The sequence below is a fragment of the Scomber japonicus genome, chromosome 18 (genome assembly GCF_027409825.1).
Source record: "Scomber japonicus isolate fScoJap1 chromosome 18, fScoJap1.pri, whole genome shotgun sequence".
Lineage (NCBI taxonomy): Eukaryota > Metazoa > Chordata > Actinopteri > Scombriformes > Scombridae > Scomber > Scomber japonicus.
In genome coordinates this window covers 4195164-4207912 of record NC_070595.1, presented here as the reverse complement: position 1 = coordinate 4207912, position 12749 = coordinate 4195164, and positions in this window count along the sequence as shown.

Genomic DNA, 12749 nt, shown 5'->3' with positions numbered 1-12749 from the left:
ACCTAGTCACTTTTATCTGGGGATCGGCTGTTGATTGACTTGGCCAAGATTTTTTCATACCGAATTGTGCTTTTTCTGCCACTAGGTGGCTCAAAAAAAACCAAATGAGGTAAACAGGTCAGATTTCAGCAGAATGAAGGATAAGATCCAGCAAACCCAAAATGTAAAGTCCCTATATGAGGAAATCACTATTTTAGTCATTGAACTAATCTCAGCTTTTTTATCACTTTACTTGATGCTCTGGCTAAGCTCCCTCACAGTCATGTTCATGGGAAATATTATCCTTTAAAATAATCATTTAAATTAAGTGCTGACAGAAAAGGCAAGAATCAAACAAAAGATCTGTAAACTGTACTAGTAGCTCCCAGCTATTTTTATTGTCCACCGTTTCGATCTATTAGAGATTTTTGTCAGGCTTTCTCAAATTTTTGGACACGACCATGCAAGCTATTACCCACTGCTGCCAGTTTTTATGCTAAGCTTCACTAACCAGCTTCTGGCTGTAGCTTCATATTTAATGGTTAGTTGTGAAAGAGGTATCTTCTCATTTAACTCTCGACAACAAAATGTCAAAAAAAATTACCAAAAATGTCAATCAAGTGTCCCATTTCACCTTTTATCCTGTCAAAGCCCTGCAGTCTAATCATAGTGAACACATCACTGTATATATTGTATGATCAGAGGTTGAATGTTTGAATTCAGATGACCTTCAGGTTCCTTCATGAAACCCATTGGACAAACAGAAAATGCACAGTCAGGATTTCTCAGTGCTAAAAACAAACTGTATATAAAAATATACTGAGTCTACATTTACTAACACATACTGACACTGCACTGGAAAGTGAATGGAGTTTATTTTCTGCTGCAGTGAAAGCAGTCTCCCTCTTTTTTTAATCTTACCCTCACTCTATCCCCCTCCTCCACCCTCTCTCTCTCATCTCTCTGTCTTTTCACACCTTCCTTCCACTCTTCTTCCTCCTGGTCTCTCTCCCCTCATCACCCCTGCATTGGGAACCTCTCTTTCCTCCATCCATGCCACATGTGATCAACTCTACAACCCTCATTCTCTCTCTCTCTATCCTCATCACTCCCTCTATCTCCTCATCTCTGTTCTCTCCTCCCTGCAGCACCTTGCCTCTCCTTTTGTACTCTCTTTCTTCCTCTCCTCCACCTCTTTCTTTCTCTCCCTCCTCTTTCTGCCCTCTAGACTTGGTCATTCAGTCAGCCACTTTGCTGGCAGTGCTGTTCTGTTGAATAACATTTTTTAAAAGTGTCTCTCTCTCTCTCTCTCTCTCTCTCTACAAGCTGCAATAAAGTGGACTTCAGCACAAAAGAGAGGATGAGGAATGAAGAGATAACAAAAAGAAGAGAACCAGAGTAGTGTCTGTGTGTGTGTGTGCGTGTGAGTATGTGTGTCCAACCTGATTTTAAAACACTGAATAATTGATACAACCACGATTTATAATTATTACAATTAAAAAATACATGTAAATAAATCATGATAAAATGATAAATAATTCTATAAATTGTAGATATAGATATGTATGTATTTAAACCTAGTTTTGTCAAGCTTTTGACAGCATCTCATGGTCTTCATCCATCAGTAGAAGTGGTGTTTGTGATTTGTGATGTGATTGTTCAAGTTTTATGTTTGGACCCAAAACAAAATCAAAAAGTCATGTAAAGATCATTTCTATTTAAAAAGCGTGACATGCTCTGACAGTACAGATAAGTCCATATATAGACATGATGTTGCTGATAATTATGTTATTATACGATAAATCAATAATTATTATGACAGATCTAGTTGTTTGTTTGTTTTTTTGCAATCAAATGAATGTCTTAATATCTTCACACACAACTCTTTCCTTTACTGGGACTGAGTGCAGCAGACAGACTGTGCTGGCGCTGTCTGTGGTGCTGAAGGTTAAGCAGAGAGCTTTCCTGTGTTGAGGTCTGCTCTGCTTTCAGCACCGCAGACAGAGCCAACAGCACAATTTACTACTAACACTATAATCGTCTCAGCCCCCCAAAAAATGACATATGCAACACACATTCTACATATCATACACCTGAATAAAACAGCTGATTCAATACAAAGTCCTCCGCATCACCACTCACAACACATGTACACACTCTCTCCCTGCAACAGACAAACACTTCTGTGCATTCTGGCTCTGCACACCAGTTAGGTGGTTTTGGTTGGAGGTCTTGGCAACCTCATCCCCCCCCCCCACCCCCTTTCCTCTCTCTGTTAGGCCATCTCTCCTCACCTCAATCCCACAACATCTCTAAACTTTCATCTTAACAGCATTAAACCGTGGCCAAGAAAACCATATGACTGGATTGGAGAGACAGAAGTAAATTATTGATCAACCATTGGCTCCATCTGTTAACAGACCACACAAATCTAAAAAAAACCCACACACACTCACATCAGTCCTAAAGGACAACCCCCCCCCCCCCTCCTCCTCCTTTTTGTCTTGTAAATACTTCAGTTATCCACTTTTGGTAAAGGATAACTAGAAAAAAAGGGAAATTCAGTGAAACTGTTGTCCTGTCAGCTTTAAAGAGGAGAAACTGAATGTACCTGTCCATAGCTGTATGTATTCAGAGTCAAATTTACTCTTCTGTATCTCAAATTTCAACATTAATGATGTCATTTTGCTCTAATTTATAGATTCTAAATCAAGGATGTCAAACATGCGGCCCGTGGGCCAGAACCAGCCCGCCAATCCGGCCCACTTTCCTTCCTGTCTTCTTTTCCTTCCTACCCTCCTGTCATCTGTCCTTCTTTCCTTCCTCCCTTTCTTACTTATTTCCTTCTTTGTTTCCTTCCTTCCTTCCATCTTTCCTTCATTTTCTTTTCCTTTCTTACTTTCCTTCCTTCCTTTCTTGCTTCCTTGTCTTCTTTCCTTCTTTGTTTTCTTCCCTCCGTCCTTCCTTCCTTCCATCTTTCCTTCATCTTCTTTTCCTTTCTTCCTTTCTTTCCTTCCTTCCTTTCTTGTCTTCTTTTCCTTTCTTCCTTATCCCTTTTCCTTCCTTCCGTCCTTCCTTTCTTTCCTTCCTATCACTTTTCCCTTCTTTCTGTCCTTGTTTCCTTCCTCCCTTCCTCTCTTCCATCTTATTATTGGTCCAGCCCACATGAGATCAAATTTGGCTGTATGTGGCCCTTGAATGATAATTAGTTTGAGTCCTCTGTTCTAAATGATTCCAAAGAACAGCTCAGCCAATGAGGAGGCAGTTACACAGACACTTTAAATCCCACTATGCAGCATTTTTAAGCAGCATATTAACATTTGATTATTACAGTAAAACACATTATAATGTTATTGTAAGCAGATACAAATCTTGATCAATGCATTTGCCAGCAAACCATACTCCTTAAAAGTTGCTTACAGCTACATTAATACCATTTATTAACTGTTATATACTGCTTATAAATACTAAATAGGTGGACTTAAAGATTTTAAAGGAGCAGAACACATGGTCTTCCTTTCATAATTACTGTATCCTCTCTTTAGCAGATTTTTTAAATTCCAAATAACATAGAGTGGTATGGTGAATGGGAAATAAAGATAGAAGCTTTCTTCTAGCAAACTGAAATATACATTAATATATACTGAAGCATATTATGTTGGTTGGTGTGTATGAAGCTTTTACACACTTTTATTGGCTTGAGCTCTTTTTTTGTGGTATAGTTCATAAGTTTAATCCAGTTGTGGCCGTCAGTGATGATACAGGATGAACCTTTTAAGCATTAGACATGAATATGAGCTGACTGAGCTTTGGAAGACGTGTGAACATGTCTGAACACTGGCTCAAACTACAGATATTTTTACTGGCACATTTTGCATGGACGCACCTTCTTTTGATGATGAAATCACTTTTTGTACATTTTTGCCTGACTGAAAAAATGCTACTTTACCATCAAACCTATCGCTACTATTAAAATCCTACAAATCTTATTATGGTTTGCTTGATAGGATACAGTTTAAATCAAATGTTAAATGGATTACTTACAGAAGCACAGCATGCATTTAGCACTAAACTAACTGAACTAGTTACTTTAAAAGTAACATTTCCCAACACTGGTGAAGACTGATGCTCTTCAGTCACACCTGGAGTACTTGTAACGGATGGAGGTGGTAGGACCCAGTTGCAGCACAGAGTACCAGTGAGCAGTATGAAAATGTCTTTATTTTAGTCCGCAAGGTAACTGTACAGGTACATACAGTATGTGTAGGACAACAGGCAAGACAGAGTTGGCAGTAGGTAAGACTCTGCCAGTAGCACTCATGGACATGAGGTTGACAAAGCTCGAAGTTCTGTGCTCTCCTGACAGGATCGAAGCCGTAGGACGCCACACAGCCACAGGCAAACAGGAACAGGCGATACTCGAGGTCAGGGACAGCTCTGAGATTCAGCTGATAAACACCACAACAATGCTCCAGCCAATTAGAGACAGGGAGCGTTCATGTGCGTTCACGGTCAGACAGAGGGTGGAGGGTGAGGTTATGTAGTGTACGCAGTCGGAGCGAGAAACGGCGGAGGGACTGACGGAGACCCGACGGAGGAGCGCTGCTCTTCCGCACAGGTGAGTAACATCAGCTCTGCTTCACATAAACTGCTGACATTCAGCTCACTGTCTAGTTAGTCAGGATATGTTGTTGTTGTGATGTTAGCTGTAAAGTAGCAGAGTTGTTACTACAGCTGTTTGACGCTGTGCACATTAGCTTCTCAGCTAACGTTCGCAGCGTGCTAACATAACCTACAACGTAGCTGCAAGCTTACAGTCATGAAGACATATAAACACAGGTTTGCTATCACAATAATCTCACATGAGATTGAGACGCGGTCTGGTTTTAGCCAGGCTAGCCACCTTAACTATCAGAGCAATACATGCTATCAAACTAAAGGCTACGTCGTCGGAGCGACGCCGTTGTTGTCCTTTCGAAGTTCTGTGTCGATGGAACGTGTTGCTTGGTGTGACTGTGTGTGTGTGTGTGTGTGTGTGTGTGTGTGTCTGTGTGTATGTGGTTTCAGAGGAGTCTCTATCTGTATCTGAGTCTCTAACCTGTATCCAGTCACAGTAGCATGTAGCATTGCGCTATGTGCTCTAATAACAGAAAACACATACCTTTTGTTCATTATTATTAAATACAGCAACTGCTGGAGGAACTGATGCTTTGAGTGGGCCAATCACAGCCCTTGCGGTCCGCGTTGCCGTGATGCGTAGTTAGGATTTTTTGGAGGTGCACGTCAGGCTACGGCGTAGGGGTCTGCGTCGGCGCAGGGAGCTCTGCGTAGGTATGCTGTGGGTACGCAGTCGTTCCGACGCAGAAGTATAAATCAGCCGTAAAGCTAACCGTCAAGCCGCAGACGCTTCAGACGTCCATTATCATGACAATGCACGTCTATGAACTTCGGGGGGTGGAGCCCTAGAAGGAGCACAAAGTTTTCCCCCACATCGCTTACTATACCTTCCACTAAAATGTTCAGTGACACAGTATTTCTTGTTTTTAAGTATAAAGAACAATCCAATGTCATATCATGTTATATTCTCTGCAGTTAACTCCTGTCCTCAGCCTGCTTGTGACACCTGTCCTCTCCTGCTTTCTCCTCTCACAGCCTCTTCTTTTTTTCTTTTTTTTAAAAACTGGGAATGAGTGATGGTTCGGTCATGACAGCATGCGCCTCTCACAAACACAAACGTATGCACAAACCTTCCTAGAGATGGACAATGCATTAGCACATGTAAACACACACTCAGTTAATTAAGTTAACATGCTGACTAAGGAGCTACGGAGCTCTTTGCGGTATGAGAGTGATAGAGGAGTGGGACGCACAGTACACACACACACACACACGCACACAAAGTACAAATGTGTGCAGGATGAGACAAAGTCAACCAGGAGAGACCTGTGTTTGTTTTGACATTGCACCAACAAATAGGGAGTGTGTGTGTGTGTGTGTGTGTGTGTGTGTGTGTGTGTGTGTGTGTGTGTGTTATCAAAAGGTAAAGGAAGGGTATGGAGATGAATGGAGAAAACTGGAACATGAGTGGCAGGAGATAAATAAAGATGATGGACTTTTATCAATCTATATGCACCCATTACACATTAACCCTTACATACTGTCTCTATTCATATTTAGTCTCTATACCAAATTCACAAATCATTCATAAAAACTTCAGCAGTCACAGCTGAATAAACCTTATTGAGGCTTTCAGAGAGCAGAATTTATTCTTTTAATTTGTTTTTATGCTTTTTGTTTATGGAGAAAAAAACCCTTCACAGTCACATGTCACACTATATCATGTAATTGTCCTTTGTTACATAGAACATTGGAATAAGATGATTTAAATGATTTATATTAAATGTGAAGAATCCAACAATATTTCTGAATGTTTTAACCCTTACATACTGTTCAGGGTCAAATTTGCAGTACTTCTTACGTTTAGCCTGATGACTTATTAAAACATTTGAGTGCAGCTGAGTTATTATTTTTAACCTATATTTATTAAATAATATATATATATATTTTTTTAAAAACCCAAAAAGTGTTGCATTGGTCACGTTTATCTCCATAAAAGAGAAGTGTAAAAACGGAATAATAAAGTCTCTCTGCTCTCTGAAAGCTTCATTGAGGATTAATCTGGTTTATTATCTGAGAGTGATTACGCATTCATGAATGATTTGTTGTGCAAAAATGTGGTAGAGACTAATTATGAGGGGATACGACGAAGAGTCTGAATATGAACAGTATGTGAGGGTTAAAGAAATATGGGTCAAAAATGTTTTTAACCCTTTATATGGGGCGAGTGACTATATTTGGTAATTTCAGTAAACATCCAACATAGCCTCCCTATGCCTCTCTGTGACGTTGTAGAACCTTGTGGAGTTTTTATATGGAGACTTTTGGGAAAATATCTTTCCCTAGACCAGCGAGGAATGGTAATGTCATTGATCTTGATTTGCCATATAATATTTTTTTTTAAGTCACAAAACCAAAAAAGTCATGTAATATCCTCCAATAACTCTCTACTTGTATAAAACACAGACACATCCTTTGTGTGCTAACATGCTAACATTTGCTAATCAGGAAAACAACTACACCTGAGGCTGATAGGAATGTTATTATTTTGGAAAAAAGAGGAGGAAAAAGAAATTAAAATGAGTTTTAAGAAAAAGAAGATACTGAGTTTGCCTGGTTAAGATATTCAAGAGTCCCTCAGCTGCAGGGTCTGCACAGCAAAGGCCTGGTCCCTCTTATAGTGACAAGATGAGATTTAGGAAATAATCACAGGGGCCCTGATGCAGAATGTCAAGCAGTGATCAGGCTCATATGGAGAGTGCAAGGCTAATAAATGTTATTTATGGTCACTATCAGAAAGCTACGATATCCAAAACAAATAATAGAGTTACAAGGTTTCCACCCAACAGCAGTGTTATCCGATCAGAATAAAATCAAATGAGTTTGGGGCTCCTGGTGTACTAATGCAGCCTTGAGTGCATGCTGAATTGTAGAACTGCAACAATTACTTCATTCATTTAGATTAGATGATCAACAGAAAATAAACTAATTTGGTAATAAATAACATTTTTAGTCATTCTTTAAATGAAAAAAATACTACAATTCTCTCTTTCAACTTCTTCAGTCTTCTATGACAGTAAACTGAATATCTGTGGATTGTTAGTAGTCATGGTGACGTCCTTAACACCTTAAAGTGTCTACATTTTTCACCATTCACAGACATTTCATAACATACAATGAAAGTTTAATAGTGTATGTAGTGCTGTATAGTGTTTAAAGTGTGTTAAATAACACAGTGAGTAATAATACTACTGCTAAAGCACCTGGTTTGCAAATAAAGCACAATTCAGTTTGAGAGGGAAAAGGTGAAGTGGATAGAGAGGGGAAGAGGAAGAGACAGTGATAAATTTGATGGTGTGCTGAGCAAAATAAAAAACAATACTGTGTGTGTGTGTGTGTGTTTGTGTGTATGTGGACGATAGGAACAGTGCAGCAAGCAAAAAGCAAGAGAAGACTGTCGGTACAGCATTCACAACAAAGAGGAGAGAGAGAGAGAGAGAGAGAGAGAGAGAGAGAGAGAGAGAGAGAGAGAGAGAGAGAGAGAGAGAGAGAGCTGTTTTTATAATTACAGAGAGAGTGGTCGATCGAGATGTTTTCACAGAGAGAGAGAGAGAGAGGCTGATATTCATTTTAAAGGAATAGTTCAACATATAGGGATCAATTGTATTTACTTTCTGTCCAGTAGTGAGATGAGAAGACAACAAAAAACAAAAACCGTCTCATTTGTTTGAGTTCTTTACTTTGCACAATAAAAAATCAGTCCTAAACAGAAAGAAAATAAATGTAAAGTGTTGAACTACTCCTTTAACAACATAACAGAATGAAAGCGACCTTACAATACAGCGGCGACGGAGGGAAGGACAGAAAACTGCATAGTTGCTATGGAGAGAGAAAGACTGTGGATGTACCTGGACACTCACTCTCACTCTCTCTCTCTCTCTCTCTCTCTCTCTCTCTCTCTCTCTCTCTCTCTCTCTCTCTCTGTGCAGTGCAGCTTCTGCATCAGTTCTGGGATGTTCCATACTGCACTCTGGTGTGTGGGGACATCTAATGGCCAAAAGAGAGAACTGCAGGAGACCAAAACACTGCAGTCCCCCCCCCCCACCTCTGTCTCCACCTCTCTCTCTCTCTCTATCCATTTGCCCCCTCTAACCCACCCCCCCACCCCCCCATACTTTGCCTCCTCCCCCAGAACTGCAATTAAAGATACATGTTTAGTATGTGCCCTTAGTTTATCACGTAGAGGGGGAGAGGAGAGGAGGAGAGGAGAGCAGGGGAGGGGAGGGGAGGGGAGGGGAGGGAGAGAAAAGGAAAAGAGAGGGGAGGGGAGGAGAAGGAACACAGGGAATTATGAATTTTTAGACTCTCAGTTTCCTTCAACCTGTATTTCTCTGGACTGAAGTCATGATGTGAAATGTGTAAAAATGCAAATAAATGCAGATCATATGGACACTATGTGCTCTAGATTCACTATTCACATGTATAGTTGTACATATAGTTTAATCCAAAAAATCGCATCTAATTATTACTATTTTCTTACTATTATTTTTATTGCCTAATGTACTTGATGTTTTTTATATTTTTGCTATCCACTTTGCTGCTGTAATGCTGTAAATCTCCCACCAAGGGACTAATAAAGGAATATCTTATCTTAATATATTCAACATATATTCATCTTCATTTCTCCAAAATGCCCAAAGAAGTGAATGTGAGTATGACTGTCTCTCTGAACCTCCACAGTCCTGTACAGGATAAAGAAAGGATGAATGGATGGATGTTAGGGCTGGGATATATGGGCAGCATTAAATATCACAGTATTATTGACCAAATACCTCCAATATCAATATTTTGACAATAATGTAGAAATGACTATCAGTGCTTTCACAAACTATTAAAGCAAAGAGATTTTTTGATAAATAATTATCATCATAAAGGCAGATATTAGAACAGTTAAGCTCAGAAAATGACATTTTTACTATAATGCAGCCTTTAAAAGAAAGAAAAGACAACACTTATTCCATATCACCATATTTTAAGAACCATATCTTTAAAATATCACAATATCCATATAATATCAATTTAACCCTAACCCTAACCCATTTTTTTCTGGTTAGGAATTGACAGGTTATTAGGGAGTGTTAAAATGATTGAGGTAGAGATGGACGCTGAATCTTCTATTTCATTTTATATATAAAATGATTAATATTTTGATTAGACCTTCCCCTTGACTAAGAAAAATACTGCTATACATTTATGGCAAACACAACAACAAAATATAGAATAGTGATATAACCTAAGCAGTTAGAAGCACTGTAGATTAAGGGTTAGTGCTGAAGGGTTTAAGTCCCTCACTTTCTCACATCTGTAAATGCATTCCAAATACTAAAGATGAATATGAATTTGATCTGATGATGTCGTAGCCATAAATGCATGAGTTTAGATGGCTGACTGTCCTACATAAAATAATGATAGAATTCGTGAGTCACATAAAAAGGAGTGCTGGTGAATCAGTGGGGACTGTCATCATTACAGCTGTTGGTTATTTGTTCATAAAATAATTCACACTTTAGTAGAACAAGTTGGCATTGTATGATTCTGAACTTTCATTCAATTATGTAATTTAACTTTGTATGACACATTTAACTGTACTAACTGTACAGATTTAACTGTAACTCTCACATATTAAAGATGAAAGAATAATAACATATACCAAGTGTTTACTGTAAGACTAAGTGATGTATGCCTATGTATGTATGTATGTATGTATGTATGTATGTATGTTGTAGACTAATAATGAGGAAAGTATATTATGACATTTTCTTGTTGTAACATAGTCATCTCTAATTGAAATCTTCTTGTTAAAATGTGAATTTTAAGAGAGATCCAGTACAGATATTGTCACAACGATTAAAACTACAAAACACTTATTTCATGGATTCTTATACCCTTCTATTCCTCAAAAATGATGATTTCATGCAGACAGAGTCAAGTTCTAAGAAAAATGCAACCAGCTACTCACAGCTGATGTTGTCAAGAACTGTGGATTTCCAAGATGGCTGCCAGAGGGCATGTTACATCACCTGAGACCTGCACATATAGCACAGGATGCCCCAACTGGTGTTTTCTACTGAACAGCCATAATAAATGAGCAGGGAAGAGGGCAGGACACTGCCCATGGATTAATAATGAACGAACAGACAGACAGAATGAGGGAAAGAGAGAAGGACCGCTGGAATCTCACTCACACACACTCTCACACACACACACACACACACACACACACACACACACACACACACACACATACACACACACACACACACAACTATGCATATAGAAGGGTTTCCAGAACTGTTTGAAATCACTGTACAGCCACATATATCAAAAAAAAGAGTACTGCCAAATACACATATGGATGTGGCCATTCACACACAAGTACTCAAATGATTTTTGTTAATATTTAAACACTGCATTGGTATGCTGCTACAGGTATTATTCTGAATATGAAATTTGATCCATCTGTCATGATGTTATGAAATGATGCCTAACTGTTGGTACCAACACAGCATCAATGCAGACGTCTAGTTGAAATGAATGAGGGAAGTGTTTACTGTTATGTTTTTTGTTACAACTAAGGTTTGAATTTCATACATTTGACTTTCACTTATTTTCATTACAACAGTGTAATCAAGTTAATGGCAAATATTGAGGGGTAGCAATCATTAGTTCCTTGTAGCTTTTGAGTAGCTAGCTATTTCCACCTGATGAAAAACCTCAGAAATTATTGAAATGTTGGTCCAACCCCAATTCTGCGCCTCCATATTCACCTTTTATATTATGCTTCCACTGTGTAGTATTTCCATACTGTGTGGAAGCCAGTCGTGGATGCTATCAGATGCTAATGTTAGCAGCTCTGCCTTGCTCTTTATTGAAAGTCTTTATGTTCACTCCAGTAAAATAAACAAGAATGTGTCTAAGCAGTCTTTTTTAAATGAAAAAACAGTGTGATAGGATATTTTTCTTGGACTAGCTAGCTCTAAACAAAAATACAAGAACAATTTTCATGTCCTCCATTACTTTCTGCCTGAGACACTAAGCTTTAGTCTCTGTCTTTTAGTCATATAGAAACATTAAAAGCTCCCCCAGACACAACACCTCAGTAATGTTACCTTAATTTAGCTAGCTAGTTAGCTACAGGTGATACATTTAGCAGGTAAGCATTGTCATTTTGGCCAGGAAAATTCACAACTGCTAGTTAGAAATTAAAGGTTTTCTTTTTTTTTTATTGTGCTTGGCTATAAACATTTTACCTGCCCGGGGATTACAGATGAAAATAGCCTTTTCGCTAACTGATGTGTACTGTACCTGACAAATAAATATGAAATAAAAAATAATTTTTGTCAACTTGAAATCAAAAAGCCATTGTTTCAGATATCCTTCAGAATTTCAGTGGTGAATCTTCCACTGTTGTCATTGTAAACTGCATCTGGGGCAAAGTGTGTCCACATTAAGGAAGGATTAGCAAACTTTCAATGACTTTGCTGAGTACAAACAATCATATCAGTAAAACTTGGACCATGGCTTCCCTTTTTAATACGCTGCAGGATTTCCACTGGTACAAGAACAAACTCTCTAGGGTTTGCAGTTTGACCTGTCGCAGAGAAAAGGAGATAAAGAAATTCAGCTTAACAGCAGTAAACATGTACCTTTCTATACTAAGCTCAACGCCTCTCCTCTACCATATTCTATCCATCAATCAGTCCCCTCCTTTACTCTTTTTTACTGATCCCTTGTTACTAGCTAATTAATAAAACTACCCTTCCCTGCTAATTGTCTACCGTTTATAGGACCGCAAGAGACACCAAGGAGCAAGGGAGAAAGAGATAAAGAGAGAGAGAGGGATGAGGGTGTAGGGGTATAATTATGTTAAGCCAAATCACACATGAACTTGATAGAGCTTATTCTTAGCACTGGGAATGTAGGAAAATGACAAGGAGGAGGAGGAGGAGAGGACGGCTCAGGTTTATTTCAGTTCAAAGAGCATTTAACAAGACTGCTCCAGTGCACTTTACAAGAAAGAGGATTTTTCAAAAAAGAAAACACAAAGAGAAGAAGCAGAGAGAAGTAAAAACTGCAACTCCACCAGGCCTAAG